The following is an 18,807-nucleotide window of genomic DNA, read 5'->3' on the forward strand; positions in this document are numbered from 1 at the left end:
CGACACTCGATAATACGGACATTAAACTTAAATAAAATAATCCTAATGGTCCGAAATAAATCCATTGCTTTATTGCTTTTAGCTCAGACCCATAAAAGGAGTTTGATTTTTTTCGTCTAGTTTTCTAAGCTAATCGGCGACACCTACAAAACGCATTTACCGTATCAGACTAAGATATTACTATGCGGATTTCGCTTGTCTGCCTACTTACAATGCTATAAATAACACTCAATATACATTAATGTCTGATGGTCTCAGAATAAATTTGAGGAAAAAAGACCCATTTTCAAAACAAATTTTGTATTAGATTGTTGCATAATTTCTGTCGTATTTTTGAAGGAAATTGAAATTCCGTAATATTGAAAAGAAATTTAATTAAAGATTAACATATTATTCATTATTGTCAATAGCCCGTCTCCGCTTAATGGGCAGCTTATCGATCCCGGTCGCAAAAAAATTCTCTTTTTTGGTCGAAGAATTCTATCAATGCGTTATTGACATCGTCTTCAGTATAAAATTTTTTCCCATCTAGAAAATTTTGCAGAGACAAAAACAAGTGGTAGTCCAATGACGCCAAATCTGGAGAGTAAGGTGGGTGAGAACGAACTTCATAGCCTAGCTGGTCTAGTTTTTGTCTGATCTTAAGCACGCTGTGTGGTCGGGTCTTGTCATGTTGAAACACAACACCTTTGCGATTGGCCAAGGCTGATCGTGTTTCCCTAATTTTTCAATCCAATCGTAATAATTGATCACAATAAACATGAACGGTAAAATTTTGACCATGTGGTAAAAGTTCATAATGTCCTTTTCTGTCCCACCAGATAGATAGCATTTACTTTTGTTGATGTATACCGGGTTTAGGGACTGATGGAGCCTTCTGATTTGGAAAACATTTGGCCTTTTTTCTAACTGGTTTATCATATACAGAATGTTTGGTTTCCTGATACACATCCGAAAGAGGGTGGTAGGTAAGATGATTGTGAACGTATTTGACCATAAATATTATTATACAAAGTGTCACGCATTTCGAGATATCGCCATTTTTCCGCATTTTACTAAATTCGCTGTTTACTTCCGTATAAGTTACAATAAAAATTCAATCGAACATTTGTTGTGACAATCTTTTTTTGTATAAACTTTAATATGCATTTTACTAATATTAAGCATGTGGTACCTACATATGAAAAAAAATGTGACCCTTTAAAATTCCAAAAATGAATTTCCCGAATATTAAACCTCGACTTTGTAATCGAATAAAAAGAAATATACAAGTGGAAGAGTCGTTTAAATATCTTTAAAAACTTCTTTGACCATTGTTCTTTCGAATGATGTGTTGAAAGAGGCAAACTTAATGTACCATAAACTATTTAATTTAAAAAAAATGCAACAAAAATCTTATGAAAAAATCATCTTCATTTTCATGTAGAGATCATGTAAACCATGATACTGTGTTGCCTAGCAACAAGATATTGCAGACATTGTTTTATTCAAGATTTCATTAGTTATCAATTGACGCATTTTATTTGGTATATTTTGTGATCTTTCTTTTCCAATGATTTAGATTAATGGCTGCATATTGAAATGTTGAATATTCTGATATACTTTTTATGTATGGTATAGCTGACGGTAACACAGCTGCCGCTCAGCGATTATATAATATCATGGAAGATTTCTTCAAAGAAGAGTACCTAACGTAAAAGTATTCGTTAATACATAGCGTAGAATGAGGGAAACTGGCAATTTACATCACCAAGATCTTAAAGCGAAAAAGCAACCACATCACGCTGAAGTGGATGTACAGGGTGTTTCAATGTGGAGTGTTTTGACAGGAAAAACCTATTTCCTGACTAGATAGAAGAAAACTAGTTTAGGTGTCATGAGCTCGATTTTTGAGAAATGTTTAATGTCAAAAATTGTTTCCCGATATCGTTACAACCCATTAAAATATTCAAAATTTTTTCGATTTTTGACCATTTTGAAAATCGCCAATAACTTTCTTATTTATTAAAATATTGCAAATGTATAAAAACATGATTATAGTACTTTTTTGAGAGGAATCTATTGAAGTGCACAATTTTTTTCTGCTGTTCACTGTTTTCCGACAAATTGCTAAACATTCATTTTTTCAAATATAAATCATACATGGTCATGCCTTAAGAAACTAGACAATTTTAAACCCTTTTCATCGCTATAACTTTAATATTTATTATAGAAAATGACGAAAATATAACGTATTACTTTTTTTGACATAAGTTGTGTATGAAAATTGCTGTCAAAACAATGAAACAGCTATTCAATCTTCGGTTTTACAATCACTACTGTTTTATTAAAGTTTATTTTGAGTTTTCTCTCGATATATTAATTCTTACTATTTGGTATTTAGTATTTAATTAGAATATATGAAAATTTTGAAAAACATTACATGTTATATACTATATTATTTTATATAGTATATACTATATATATTGTTATACTATATGGTCTCAACGTCTTTGACAACAATTTTCATAGTTAACTTATGTCAAAACAATTAATACGTTGTATTTCCCTCATTTTCGATAATAAATATTAAAGTTATATATATCGTTGAAAAGGGTTTAAAATTGTCTATTTTGTTAAGCTATGGCCACGTATGATTTATATTTGAAAAAATGAAGTTATAGCAATTTGTAGGAAAACGGTGAACAACAGAAAAAATTTTGACACTCCATTAGATTCCTCTCAAAAAAGTGCTATAATAATATTTTTATGCAATTCCAATATTTTAATAAATAAGAAAGTTATTGGCGGTTTTCAAAATTGCCAAAAATCGAAAAATCCTCTACATCTTAGTGGGCTGTGACGATATCGAGAAACGGTTTTTGACATTAAAAATTTCTCAAAAATCGAGCCTGTGGCACCTAAATCAGTTTTCTTCTATCTACTTAGAAAATAAGTTTTTCTTATCAAAACATTCCAAATTAAAACACCCTATACAAGTTTTAAATACGTTTGAAACAAAGTAGCTGAACGACTCAACGTATCCACGTGGAAGATGTGATCAGTTCTACACTCTGAGAAAATGCACCTTTTCTACTGTACTCCCGTGCAAGCACTTGAGAAAGGAGACCCAATCCGATGAAAGATTTTTTGTCGATTTATCTTACATATTATTATTGAAGATGGAAGATTTCTTCGCAGGATTTTATAGATGAATGAATCCAAATTTTCCCGTGAAGGGATTACCAACTTTCATAACCTGCATTATTGGGCTGAAAAAAATCCTCATATGAAAAAAGAAATTTCTTTTCAACATAAATTTAGCGTAAACGTGTGGACTGGTATAATAGGCAGACACTTATTTGACTCATATTTTTTGCCAGACAGTTTAAATGGCGAAAATTACATATTTAGAATTTTTAAGAAATAATTTACCAGATATTTTGGGCGAAGTACCTTTAGATGTAAGAGCGGAAATCATATTTTAAAACGATGGAGGTGCCACCTATTATCAGAGAACAATAAGAGAGTATTTAGATAATCAATTTTCTGAAAGATGGATAGGACCAAATGGACCGATATTATGTCCTGCCAGATCTCCAGATCTGACTCCAGTTGACTATTACACCTGGGGAAGAATAAAGGAACTGGTATACAATAAGGAAATTCATAATCGAGACCATCTCATTCGAAATATTACTGGAGCAACAGAAATAATGAAGGCTGAAATGAGGCTAAGAGTAACCACCACAGAGATGAGACGAAAATGTCGATGTTGTATCAGAAACGGTGGTTCCCATTTTAAACTGACATTTAGTCATAAGTAAATAATATAATTTGCATAAATAATAATTACTTATTAATTTGTTATTCAATTTGTAAAATCGCCATATGCATTTTTTGTGCATTTTTTTTTCTTTTTTAATTAAATACCTTATAGAATATTAAATCTATGCCTTTCAATACATCATTTTAAAGAGCAATGGCCAAAGAAGTTTTTAAAGATATTTAAACGACTCTTCTACTTGCATATTTCTTTTTATTCGCTTATAAAGTTGAGGTTTAATATTCGAAAAATTCATTTTTGGAATTTTAAAGGGTCACATTTTTTTTTAAATGTAGGTACTACATGCTCGATATCAGTAAAATACATATTAAAGTTTATACAAAAAAGATGGTCACAACAAATATTCGATTGAATTTTTATTGTAACTTATATGGAAGTAAACAGCGAATTTGGTAAAATGCGAAAAAATGGCGATATCTCGAAAAGCGTAACACTTTGTATAATAGTATTTATGGTCAAATACGTTAACGATCATCTTACCTACCACCCTCTTTCGGATGTGTATCGATAAGCCAAACATCTTGTATAATAAATTTTTCGCCTCTAGTAACTAACCGGTCTAAAAAACATTCAAACTTATTCCGTGCGAGCAATTCAAAATATGTACACATGTCAATTTCAAAACTTTGGATTGCCTATAACTTTGAAGATCGGAATTTATATTAGAACACTCAAAAACCGTTTTGGCAGAATAGAAGAGGAGCCAATTTAATAGTGGTTGCAAGTTTCTACGTTTACCACTAAGAAGGGTAGCTACCTCAGCTCTCAAATTTTAAATTCTAATACCCATCATGTGATACCTCATTTTAATGGTCTTTGAAAACTGCGTGTAAAAAACTAATTTCAATAAAAAAAAAACAATTTTTGAAAAGCAACAGCATTTTTAATTCATAAATACCATATTTAAAAAATATCCACAAAAACAGTTCAAAATGTTCATTGTTTTTTTTTCTATAGAAAAAATATTTAAATTTCGACTTCTGTCACTTTTTCAAATGGTTCAGGGGTAATGCAATGATATACTTTGGTAATTCGAAGCTGTAAATCTTGCAAATTGGCTGGCTTTATTTTGTAAACGACTGATTTGATGTGCTTTTTAAAAAAAATCGGAGGGTGTTAAATCCCGTGATCGCAGTGGCTACTCTATTTCTCTACTGCAACCAATCTATCTTCCTGGATAATTGGTCTTGTTTGTAGAGCATAATGGGGTGAAGCACTATCTAATCAAAAATGTAAAAAATATTCATCTAGTTACAAATCATTATTGATAGAGTTGGGGTACCTACCTCCTTATGGATACACGTAGAAACTTACAACCTATATTAAACTGGTTTCCTCTCCATTCTACCGAAAAGGTTTTTCAATGTTCTAAAAAAATTAATCTTCGGAGTTATAAGCAATCCAAACTTTTGAAATTGGCACACTGTAGTGATACGGGTTGCCAGATTGGCTTTGCTCAATTCATGCGGTACCCAACGTCCAAGTTTTTCAGTGTCTTTACGTGCCGTTATATTGTGATGTGTCATAGCCCATTTTATCCTCTATCTCTCTGCTGGTGACAAATAGGTCTTCTATTATTATGGCCTTTAGAGTATCGTCATTAAAGTTAGCGTCTGCCGGTGTGAGATCCATCTTCGAGATTAAAATTTCCAGTTTGAAATTTTGCGAACCATCTTTGAACAGTTCTAAGGTCTACAATGCTCTGCCTTAAGTTGCTACACAAATTTTTCGTAGCCACAGTTGCATTATTGCCCTATGGGGTATGCAGTGTCTCAGATGAGTTTTATCAACATCTATGTTTTGAGCCCTCAAATCTCAAAAACTACTGAGTAGAATTTGATGATCACGTGGTCTTAGAGAGACAACTAAAGGCACTATACGACCAAATTAGCAGCGCTGTCCTGACGGTAATCTAATAAAATTTATTGAAGCTCAAAAATTACCATATGGAATGCGACAGAAATTATGAAACAGCCTAAGAGACCAATTAATCTTCTTCGCGAGTTTGCAACGACGGTGCTTTTTTCACTCCTAATATGGGAGACTGCGGTTTTCATGCATTCGAGACCAACGAGTTTCCCACCTTTTCATACATCTCAAAAAATAAAGTCGCAATCGCTCTTGCTGCATTCGCATAATTGTAGGTTTTTGAGGTTTGTACCCAACCACGAAAATCAATAAAGCACTTGCAATAAAGTTGGCAAATTGCTTCCATTATATCTGGAGTGGCTTTTCCATAACGTCGTAATTTAGTAAATAGTCTAAGTTAAAAATCGTTGGTAGTGAAGGATTTAACACGTCTAAATCCTTAATTCCCTCAATTCCCTTTATTCCAGACACTAGACTTCTGCCTTCAAACCTTTTTTATCTGGCGGCAATCACTGTCTGACTGAGTTGGGTATCGAGGTCTAAATGCACAAAAAACGACCCAATTCAGCTCTGAAATCTGAGTCAGGGGCGAGGTACTAAGTAGCGTTCCGCATGTTTCACACCTACAGAAAACCTATCTGTAAACCAACTTTAGGCTGTTAAGAATGGCCTCAAACATCAATTTATCATCACTTCTAGATTAACGCCTGCAAAGCCATTAATTTGAGGTAATGTGACATATTTCCGATAACGTAACTTCACCTCAAATACTTTCCAATAAAACTTTCTCAGTGTTATTGAGGAATTTCTCTTTAGAATTATTTGAAAATAGAAACTTCAATAGACTGTTCAGGCAAGTGACCGACCATTCAAAGGACGTTTTTCAACAAAAAATTAATCGTTTCGTGTATACAGACTGATGTAAACTGACAACTCTATTTTTCCTGCAATCTTTATTTTTATTTTTATTGTTTGTTATTTTATTGTTGTCTATACAGGGTGTCCAAGATAAGGAGGGCCACTATGGGGATCTTCAAAACGGTAAGAGATACAGATTTGGTTAAATGAGAGAAAAGTTTCTTAATCAAGGGCCTAAAAAATGGCGTTTAGAAATCTCCGAAATATTTTTTGGTTTTTGAGATATTTCGGAAAAATTGTATTTTCCGATTTTACATTTTTTTTTTTGCGGCAATATTAGACCTAGCCTAAAACTGATGGCACTTCTGTGCAACAACTTTTAATGCGCTTTAATGTGGCATTATTAGTTTTTTAATCCGACGTTCTGCCATTGCGAAACCATCATCAACTTCATTTTTTTTAATACGGTCCGAATATTCTAATATTAGATTCTGAAAGCCCTTTTTGTTCTAAATTCAACGATGTATGACACTTTGCAGTTTAATTGCGTTTTAGTCTTTTTTTGACCTTAAACAATAAAACATTTTGCGCACTTGCATATAATTTTTTAATTTTTAAAAATAAATAATTAGCTATATCAATTAACAGTTTATGTCATTTAGGTGTTTAATGATAATCTGATGGCTGACTTAATGCATTAATTTAATAGAATTAACAAAGTACAAATAAAATTTTATTAACAGAAGACCTAAAAATTAAAAAAACAACTAACTTTAAAACATATGTTTGAAAAGATTTCCATTACTTTCCAAGCACATATAGCACGTTGTAACTGTAGATTCTAACACCCTAATCAACGTTTATGGAGTAATACTGGAAAATGCTTCCAGAACTAATTCCCTCAGTTCGTATTCTCTAGCAAAATTTTGCTGATAAACATTATTCTTAACAAACGCTCATACGAAAAAAAACAAGCGGAGTTAGATCAGATGAACGTGCTGGCCATGCTGTTTTTGAATGTCTGCTAATCACCTTCTCTGGAAATCTCATGATTCAATGATTATTAATAAAGATTATCATTAAACACCTAAATGACATAAACTGTTAATTGATATAGCTAATTATTTATTTTTAAAAATGAAAAAACTAAATACAGTTGCGCAATTTTTTTTTTATTTAGGAACAAAAAAAGACTAAAACGCAATTAAACTGCAAAGTGTCATACATCGTTGAATTCAGAATAAAAACGGCTTTCAGAATCTGATATCAGAACATTCGGACCGCATTAAAAAAAATGAAGTTGATGATGGTTTCGCAATGACGAAATGTCGGATTAAAAAACTGATAATGCCACATTAAAGCGCGTTAACAGTTGCTGTAGAGAAATACCATCAGTTTCGGTCTAGGTCTAATATTGCCGCAAAAAAAAAAAATATGTAAAATCGGAAAATCCAATTTTTCCGAAATATCTCAAAATACAAAAAAAAATTCGGAAATTTCTAAACGCCATTTTTTAGGCCCTTGATTACGCAACTTTTCTCTCATTTGACCAAATCTGTATCTCTTACCGTTTTGAAGATCCCCATAGTGGCCCTTCTTATCTTGGATACCCTGTTTAATTATTTTTTTGCTTTTTTAGTTAAATATTACTTGTTCAATGCGCCATGTGTCAAAAAAATCTGGACGTATCGACTGGACTTCCCGGATTTAGTTCGTACAGGTTTCTATTTTTAGCTTCCTGAGTGATTGATTAGACGCCATTTGTTATTAATGTTGTTTTGTTCTTTAATGTTCTAATCGATAGACCTCTCGTGATTTTGATGCATTGAAGAACAGCACGCAGTTCATAAATATTCTTCGAATGCAAATAATTCACAGAAAAAGGTGAATACTTGATGTGAATATCAAAATGCAACAATTTCCTGGGTTAAGACCAAGTAAACGCATTTAAATTGAGAATTTAGGACGAGTCGAAAATTAATTTTAAATAAAAGATCCGCTACAGACGTGTCAGCGCTTTTTACCTCAAATCCGCCTACATGTGAGTATTTCCCCAACATCAGTGGCACTCTCGAGTCAATAAAAGAACTAGTTAATGCAAGAGGAGTCTTTATTTCAGTAGCACATTTACTTAATATGAATTGTGTTACGATGGAGACTGACAAATCCTGGCCGAAGCTACAACCAAGAAATTGCCTTTCGCAATCCAAGAAAATATCATCTTGCGGACATACTAATACTACATACTAGTAATACTCATTATGACGTGTTAATATTTAATTCAAGCTTTTACATAGTAAGTACGGTGTATTTGGTTGATACGAGACATTCATTGTTCGAAAAAGACAAGATTTGAACCCTGATAATTAATCATGAGGTTGTGCTAACCATCTGCCGGGTGCGTGAACGAAGTTATCTTTTTTGCAACAAAAGGAAAATAATATTAATTAGAAACATGTCAGGATTGTCATGCCATGTTAAAACTATAAAAAAGAAAACGAAAAACAGAAGTCGGTATTATGTCGGCAGCACAGACGTATGATGCCAAGAGTTAATGGAATCGTTCCTCAAGCGTGGCTGACCGTGAAATTTTAACAGCTTTTCGAAGATAACCGGATAATTCGCCTATACTTTCCATAATAAATTAGCTGAGCTAATTATAGAAAATCAATTTGATGGATTTAGTAGAAGCTCCCAGAATAACTTGTGCACACTTATAATGTAGCAAATCTTATTTCGCAGGATAGTTTTTCGCGATCTAAGAATATCAAGCGAGCGAATTTCATGCGTGTTTTTTTTAATTTTCCTGTAGGAGTAAGAAATAAGCTTACTCACTTCCTTTTCAAAACTATTCAAAAAAGCTACCCATAGATAGATTTTTAGACCTATCTAAGGCTTTTGACAGCATCTAAGCCGCAAAACTCTAACAGGAAACTAGAAACCTTTAGTGTAAAAAGATATTCTCTTAAATGGAGTGGTTCGTCTAATAGGGACCAAATCCTAGTAACTGATACAGGTCATGATAAAAATATGTCAAGAACGTGTATACTCAGCCATGGAGTCCCCTAAGGCAACATATTGAATATATCATCATCGTAGTTTACACTTAAGAATAAAAATTTAGAATAGCAAAAGGCGAGGCAAAGAGGTGTAACTACCAAGTGGAAGATTATTTTTAATGGACAAATGGCGTGAAGAAGCGGCATTGGAAAATGAGGTAGAGTTTGTACAGGGTGCCCCGAAATTAAGTGACCAAGGTTAAATAGCAAGATTTGCGCGGTGGTCGAAGTGCCTTTACCCGCCTTAAAAAAATTTTATTTCACCTCATGGGTATCTATTTTCCGAAACACCAATTCTTTGATTGATTTATAAAGTTTTCCAAATCTTGCATCGCTTCCGAGTCTACCACCATTTCCCAATTATTTGCAAAAGCAATTTTTCCCATAATTTATTATAAAGGGTGTTCCTGAATATGAGGTACATACGAAAGAGGGCAATTCTTTAGCTCATTTAGTAATTAAAAGTTCATGTAAACATAGGTCCGCAAACGCTTCCTTACTGATCTACAGGGCGTTGAAATTTGAATTTTTATTTAGTTTGTTCATTATATTTAATCGGTATTGTCACGAAAGTATTTAAAGGACTTAATTAATTAACTTAAAAGAGTATTTAAAACACTTACACCTTACAGTTTGCAATTAAATTTTTTTATTTATAAACATATGTTTATTTGAAACGCGAACTGATAAATCAATAAAAACAAGATAACGATCGCAGATATGAGAAAACTATAGGAGACAAAAAAGTTTCTAAACAAAATGTGAAATTAACTTTATATTTTAGAATCCACCTAAGGTGTAACACAAAAAAGTTAAGGGGGAGAAAAGGGGGCATGCCCCCTGAAAAAATATTTCTCTGTAGGATATCACAACCATTGCTATATCCACTGATGTTAGTCCCAGAGGGTAACCTATATTCCAAATTTGAATTAAAAATCTCAAAAACTGCAGGAAATATAATGAAAAAACTTAAAAAAATTTGAAATTTCAACACCCTGTAGATCGATAACGAAGCGTTTGCAGATCTATGTTTATATGAACTTTTAATCATGAAATGAGCTAGAGAATTGCGCTCTTTCGTATATTCTTCACATTTAGGAACACCCTGTATACATATTTGGAGAACCCAATAGGAATGCATGATGGCTACGGATATGCTACATATTGAAAGAGAGATAAAGAAATACATAGGTACATCCTGCATGTTTCTTTATCTCAGAGCAGTGCGATTTTTGGGTGCATTTGTACACGACTTCATGGAACATAATTTTGTTGCTTCGGCCCACATGCCATGTCTGATTAACAATTCATAAGCTCAAGTTCTTCCGAACTTCACGTATAATTAACGAGATAATTGGTGTTCACTTGGATGCATATCGCATTATTTGCTTAGAAGAAAGCTTATGAATATGAACAAATCTATTTAACGCCTTAAAAGTGGAGCAGTTATAAACGGAAGTGGGTGACTACATTCTGTACCTACACATATTGTTCTTATGAAGTACACAACCCAACATGAAACCGCTCCTATTTTAAGATCCTGAATCACACTTAAATATCCATTTTGTAAGCAAAGAATGCGAAACCACTTCAACCGGTCCACCCAGTCAAAATTGATCTTTTTATTACCCCATGATAAAAACGCCTAGTAGCCATGTGGTCTCAGTTGGATTTCCTTAACAAATTTGTTTACTTTCCCACGATAAGAGCACACTTACATAAAATTGCTATTTATTGACCTTTTGATAAACAGACATTTCAGAACTGCCAGAAGTGAACAATAAAATTTACATAACTAGAGACTTCAAGGATTTTTTTGGCTTAGAGGCGATCGAGCTTGAGGCCAAAGCAAGCCGCAGCGTTTGGAGGTAATTTATTACGCCTCCCTTTAAAAAGCAAGAAAAATTTGCCCAAGGGAAAAGTTTTACGTCATATTTGGCCTGCTCAATTATACCCCTTTCACCTATAAAGGAGAGCTAATTCAGTAATTGAATTTCCTGGAACGGTACACTCTAGCTGTACGAAAAGCGCTTTATGAGAGTATCGAGCAAATTGCTTTTTAGGTCTACTCATTTCAATCGTTTTATTGGCAGCTGTGCATTTGGAGGAATTCTTATTTAGCTCTTTAATGGAACATTTACTTTTCCTACTATTAGCTGCAAAAAACACCATTATTGGGTGTGTTGAGTAACTATTAAGTACGGTTTCACGCCTTTGTCCCAAAACTGTCCAAAAATAATTTAATAATGACACGTATATGGCTCATTATTGACCTAGCGCGATAATGAAGAAATCGGTCAAATTGTCATTATATAGATTGAAATTTAATTATAGTTGCCATGGAAATTGATCTCCAGTGCAAAGTCATCGTTGATGTTTCGGATTTAAGTTATGCTTAATTTAGTTAGGTCTATTGCGATTTTATCAAATTTAGTACTGGATAAATCCTATACACACCGCCGTTGCGAAACATTTATGTCCCTCACGTCTTACTCCTACATCTCTTAGAAATGCGCGTTTTGGGATTTCAACTTAACATGCGGGTCGTAATAATGTACTTTGCAACCCTGGTATATAATATACTATTATTAGATGTATACATGTAAAATTTACATGAATTTGCTTAAACGGCTTTAGAAAGTTCGTACTTAAATAAGGGAGGTAAAGCGTTTCCACGATCATTTTTAATTTGGTTTTTGTGCTTTATCCAAAGAATAAGAAGAAGCTGTAGGAAAGAAGGGCAATTTAGGCGAGGCCTCATTTTGGGGACCTCCATTGTTCTGAAAATTTATTTCTCCCCTTTGACTATGGAAAGCTCAGATGCCCAGAGCGATTTTGTGTTTCTATTTACTTTTTTCTGGTGATAAAAAAATATTAATGCCCTCTTCAGCCAATCAGCCATCCAGCTTAAAACGACAATTTTAGCTGAATCACTCTATTTTTTGCCCTCTGGCAGTCAATACTCATCTGTAGCATTATTTCGGAGACACCCTGTAAATATTCAATGGATTTACGTCGTGTCTTAGAAAGGTACTTGAAGACAGTTAGAAGGTTCGTGACAACAGCGAAAGAGTTCGGATGCAATTACTAAGAAAACTCGCTTTTCGAAATCGACTCAATTAAACGGCAAGTCACAGTCGAAAATAGCATTAAATTTATTGCCACTTTCCAAGATACAGTTGAAAACATAAAAATTTAAAAATAACTAATGCAGACTTGCAATGCCAAGCCCGGGGCTTGGCCGGTGGTTATTTACAAAATCCCCAAAAATTTATGGGTGACAGGTGACTGGAATCCCTTTACATTTTTTTAGTCAGTGTTTACGGATTATTCGTCAAATCCGAAACGTGTTTCAGTTTCTAAAACACGTGATTACGTGTCTTAAAGCTCGGACGTGCAATCGTTTATCATTGAGCGACGACAGCATTCCAAGTTTGTTGAACTTAAATTTGTTAATATCTGTAAATTGGGTGGGTATGCATATGGTAATTGTTGGATTTTGAATAATTACTCAGAAAAATGCACTTAAATTTTTTTAAAATCTATTTATACGACCTAACTACGGTGCTACAACGTTTTACAACGAAAATAGTTGAATAAAGCACACCGCATTTTGCACTTTTTAAAAATTGTTTAAATTATTTTATTCGGTTTAACGGGTCAAATGCTTTGAAAAAATCTAAAAGAACTAACAAACTTTAAATCTGCATTGACTCTCCGTCTCTACGTAGTTGTTGGTGCAAAATCCGCAAACCGTTATGTAACAGGTCTATAACAGGTAAAATGTGGGTATTTTTGAATGTATTGAAAGCTTCATTTTTCTTCTACCCATCGCCCTTTTGTACACGTTGTGAAGACACATGAGCTAAAAATTCCAAAAAGTAACGAGGTCCACATACTGTACTTGCTGTCCACAGTGGACAGCAAGTACGTTTTACATTATTGTTTCGATTCAATAAACATATATTAACTTGAAAGGCAGTAGGACAGAGTTTGGTAGGACGTTAACACAATTTCTATTTCCATTTATTACTTCCTAATTTGCCTACTGCGCCATTTTAGGAATTCTTGCATAAGTAAATTGGTGCACGCAGGTTTAGCTTTGACCGAGCCTATGTATGTTTGTCCTGCATACATTTGCTTTCTTTGCAGACATCAAGATGTCGTCAAACTCTGTAATGTTTATATTTTCAACAATTATTGTTATTGAGTAGCTTGTGTTCTCAGGAATTGTAGCAATTAACCTCTATAAGTTTCTTGTTATTACCTAATAACATTGAAGACAGTTACTAAAGTGTATGGGCTAAAAATAAAATAATATGTTAATGTGAACTAAATAGATACGCAAACAGGATCGTGAAGCTTTCTGCCTTTTAACCCGCCATTGCTCGCGTACTGAGCTGCGCGCTCATTTCGCGATTTAAAATGCATTATTTTTTAAAAAATTTTAAACATAATATTGGGCTTTATTGAATTCTTCAATAATAGTATATAGAATGTAAATTTTATAAGCAACCTTCAAAGCATGTCTTTGCTTTTCCTTATCACCCTTTTTTTGCTGACGCTGCAATTAACTAAACACAGAGCTCAGTATGCTACTAACAGTGGAATGGTATAAACATATTGCATTAATTTTGTTATTTTAATTATTTCGTGTGTTTATGCATTTTATAAATTAATTATGGATGCAAAGAAAGAAAAACAATTGTTGGGGTGGTCGTCAGAGATAGAATCTGAAGAAGATAAGATCACTTTACAAGACGATGACCACAGCGAAGATTATTGCGAATTATTAGATCATGATACGGACTCTGAGGTTTCTGCTAAATCGGATGATACTGAAAATGTATATTCCCGTGAAAGAGAACTATCGTATATTGGTAAAGACGGTAGAACAAGATGGGGTGTACATCCATATCGAAAGAGCAGCCGCACAAAGAATCACAATTTGGTTACACATTTACCAGGCGTAAAACGATCTGCTAAAAATTGTAAAAGCCCGTTGGATTGTTGGAATCTTTTTTTACCACTGAAACTATAAGTGAAATTGTACAGTGTACAAACATATACTTGGATAAAATGCGTACTAACTATTCACGCGAGAGGGACGTGACAAGTACCAATTTGGATGAAGTAAAAGCATTATTTGGTTTACTGTACTTGGCCGGTGTTTTAAAGTCATCCCATGTTAATTTGGAGGACTTATGGGCTACGGATGGTACAGCTCCGGAATACTTTCGTACAGTCATGTCCAAAAACCTTTTTACATTCTTTTTTACGTTTTGATAATATTCAAGATCGGACTGAAAGACAAACGTTTGATAAAATTGCTCCAATAAGGAAGGTGTTTGATAAGTTTGTCGAAAACTGTTCCGGATCTTACCAAGTTGGAGAATATTGCTGCATTGATGAAATGCTTGAAGGTTTTAGAGGCAAATGTAGTTTTCGGCAATACATCCCAAGTAAACCTGCTAAATACGGCATAAAGATATTTGCCCTTGTTGATTGCCGTACTTTTTATACTGCAAAATTGGAAATATATCCTGGAAAACAACCGGAAGGCCCTTTCCAACTGGATAATTCTGCAAGCAGTGTTATAAAGCGTATGATACTACCAATTGCGCATACTGGTAGAAATATTACATGCGATAATTGGTTTACTTTTGTACCATTAGCAGAGGATTTGCTTCATAATTATAAACTGACGTTGGTGGGAACAATTAGAAAAAATAAGCCTCAAATTCCTCCTCTCTTTATTACTGGGAAGGGGAGGCCATTGAAAAGTAGTATATTTGGATATGGTAAAGATTGTTTATTACTATCGTATGTGCCAAAGAAAACCAAAAACGTCCTTATGTTGTCTACTTTTCATGAAACTGACATCATCGGTAAAGAAACAGGTAAAGCATATAAACTGGAAGTTATAACGTTTTATAACTTGGCAAAGGGTGCGGTCGATGTTGTTGACCAAATGAAATCAAATTTTTCTGTTTCAAGAATAAGTTGCAGATGGCCCCTTACAATTTTCTTTTCGCTGATGAACATAGCTGGAATAAATAGTCAAATAATATATTTCTCCAATACTAATGACAAACTAGCACGCCGCATATTTCTAAGGCGATTGAGCAGTGAACTAATTAAGCCTCATTTAGTAAATCGCGCTTCAATTAGCACTTTACCAACCTTACTGGGACTTCAAATAAGGCAACAGGCAGGTCTTACCAACGAGGGACAAGTAGCAGCCCAAGCAGCAGGGCCTAGAGAAAGAATCAAATGTTCTTACTGTCCCCGAAGCAAAAATAGAAAAACCACTTCCAGGTGTGTTGACTGTTCTACAGCGATTTGTGGTGAACATTTAGTTACAATCTGCAGGAAATGCTACAACAGAGAAGAAGAAACTCACTCTGAATAAAATTATTAGATTTTATAATATAATTTTTATGTTTTCAATATTTTTATCACTGTTTGATTTAAAATATTTTTATTAATACGAGTTATTAATTTGAGTTCAGTTGTAATGCATTTTTTGTTAATATTTTTATACATATCAATTAAAATATGTTGCAAGAACTTTATATATAGACATATTCCTTACCTTTAAATGCGTAAGTATTGGTTAATAGTATAAATGAGCGTCGCGCTCATATGCGAGTAACCGTAACCTAATCTTATACGCGGGTAATGGCGGGTTAACCTGCATTAACCTGAACTTAATAGATTCGCGGAGTAGATCATGAAACTTTTCGGTTTGGTAAATTTCACTACGTTTCATGCATTTGAAATAAGGGCAGAAAGACCGGACGCTCGACGGCCTTTCCCGCCAAAAATAAAGATTTTTTAACCACATATTAACCAAAAAATAAATTTCTAATCGAACACGAAGTGTTCCTCCCCGGAAAAAAGTCCAATAACGTAATTAGCTAGCGACTGTATTTTTAATTCAAAAAATTAGAGAGACAATTCCATTTTCAGATAATTAATTCGGCATTTCACACCCTGGAAAGAACCCCGAAAAGGAAAAACAATTTCTCGTTTCCCATTTTGGGGCGCGAAAATAGGGCTCTTTTGAAATTTAACACCCTTATCAAATAATGTTGCTTAAAGGAGGAATATTCAGACTTGCCAGAGCGCGCGTCTGCAACGGTAAGAAGGATACTTTAGTATAATGTCAAGAACACAGAATGAGCCATAAATTCTACATTTCTACAGTTTCCTGCGTACCCTTTTGTAGAGCTTGGTATTAGGTAAATAAGGTCTAACAAGAGAATTTGGCTAATTATTGTCAGATCTCTATTCCCAGGAATACAACTTCGTTGAGCTGAGCTGTCTCGATTCAGTTCTTAGTGTGGCATGTTTTGATATCATTATCATCACACCCACTAACAAACTAAATAAACTTCCTGCTTAGAATTGAAGTTGACACAAGCTCAAAATCCAGCTTGAACAAGGATTAAATAAAGAATCGAAGTGATTTCTATGTATACCCAAGGGATCGAAATTCTGTTCAATCTATATTTTCAATTGGCTCGGACTAAATCCGGATTGAAGCTATCGACACAAGTAAGCCTAGTCATAGACTCTCTTCGAATCAACGGAAAAGGTGTCTTTGAGTCCTGGAACTACACTCTGAATCTTTGCATCTACTTAGTCCAATCGGGATATCATCGGTTCGGATTTATTCCTGGGTCATGACCACGTCTATGAATAATAATGCAAATTTCCGTCACGACCCTAAGGCCGAACTGTTGAATCATGGCTTAAGGTGTGTTTCTCCCGCCGTTAACCCACATTTCTAATCTTAAAACCTATTAAAATCATAAACAATTAGCAAAACACATTTTTTGCTTACTACGGTACCACAACTAGCATTCGCCTCGTAAACATTGAAATAACGGACGTTCTTTTCAAGAATTTCATTCATCGCGACGGAATGATGTCATTCAATCGCGAGTAATCTAAATGAGTTCTGCGAGCGAATAATCAACAATGTCTTGCATTCGTTGGGCCCATTTATTTGCGAAAATTCCGCTGATTACACTTTTTGTTTATGGTAGTTGAGTAGAAGTGCAAACTCTGGCAATTTATTAGATTTCGTTATTAATCGTCCTGGTGGGATAAGTGCTTCAATTGCCGCGACTAGGGAGTGAAGAGAAATGCGAGGACTCTCCTTGAAACTTTTAGTTCATGACTGCAAGGACTATTTAAGAATGAAAATGCTTTGGGAGAAAAATACTGCGAAGAATCTGTCCACTAACTTCGGTAAAGAAGCCGTCATGAATTTCTCAAAGGTAAAAACTCCAAGAAAGTTTGATGAGTCGCTTAAGGGAATTTGCATAGAAATTTCAATAAATGCTGCATATTTTATATTTTCTCTTTGCAAGGCAATCAAGAAACTGGTTTTTGTCGCCGACCAAAAATCCTGTCGATCAGAAAATAATGGCTCAGATTCCAAACGATAGGCCATCTGGCAATTAACAAGAACGAACTGACCTCAGACTTGTTCAGATAAAATTGCCTCTCACCATGTAAATATCAATAAAATTTTATTCTATTATGGCACTGCTTCAAACTATTATTGGTTATTTAGTGGGCTTATGCTTACTTTCGACAATCTAAACAATTTAAAATTAAAGTAAATATTTGATTTGAACAACTAGCATAACCAAATTTGTTTAATTACAATGCACACCGCAAGCAAAATGTTGCTATCCTGACATTCTCTTCATTCCCAGAATAGGTTTAGGTGTTGCACAAGTGAGTAATACAAACTTCGACTACACTTTGCCTTTCAATAATTTATCGAAAGGGAAAATTCTCCAATTCTGAAAATTTAAGTGCTTAATTATGTATCCTCATCCAACGTTAGCACATCATTGACCTCTGCGTATATTAAAATTCAAATTACTTTAATACACAACAAATCAATAGGACGTCACTTTCTTTTCACTGCTAACAGTAATTTAAAATCCGACTCTCAGAGATTACCCTAAGGTTGAAGCCTTGAGACCGACGTGTCGATTGAGTCAGCGCCCATTTATTTTATACCAAACCTCACAAACGCCTCTCTTGGATATTATTAGGAAAAGAGAGAATGTTTTTGTTAGTTTTATTTACACAAGTCGTCTCCGTTATCACGATCGGTCTAGCATTGCCCTACCGTGGCCCCAGGGGTGAGTTCATGAAGTTACTTTTGCT

At 34.1% G+C, this 18,807-nt stretch overlaps 2 protein-coding genes across 3 annotated transcripts in view; one reads left to right on the forward strand and one right to left on the reverse strand.

The window, feature by feature from the left end:
• Syn (synapsin) overlaps window positions 1-18,807 on the forward strand; it is a 58,470-nt gene that overhangs the window by 26,298 nt on the left and 13,365 nt on the right. The window lies entirely within an intron of this gene.
• Timp (Tissue inhibitor of metalloproteases) overlaps window positions 1-18,807 on the reverse strand; it is a 35,769-nt gene that overhangs the window by 15,792 nt on the left and 1,170 nt on the right. The gene's annotated exons all lie outside the window — the stretch shown is intronic.

The sequence above is a fragment of the Euwallacea similis genome, chromosome 37 (genome assembly GCF_039881205.1).
Source record: "Euwallacea similis isolate ESF13 chromosome 37, ESF131.1, whole genome shotgun sequence".
Lineage (NCBI taxonomy): Eukaryota > Metazoa > Arthropoda > Insecta > Coleoptera > Curculionidae > Euwallacea > Euwallacea similis.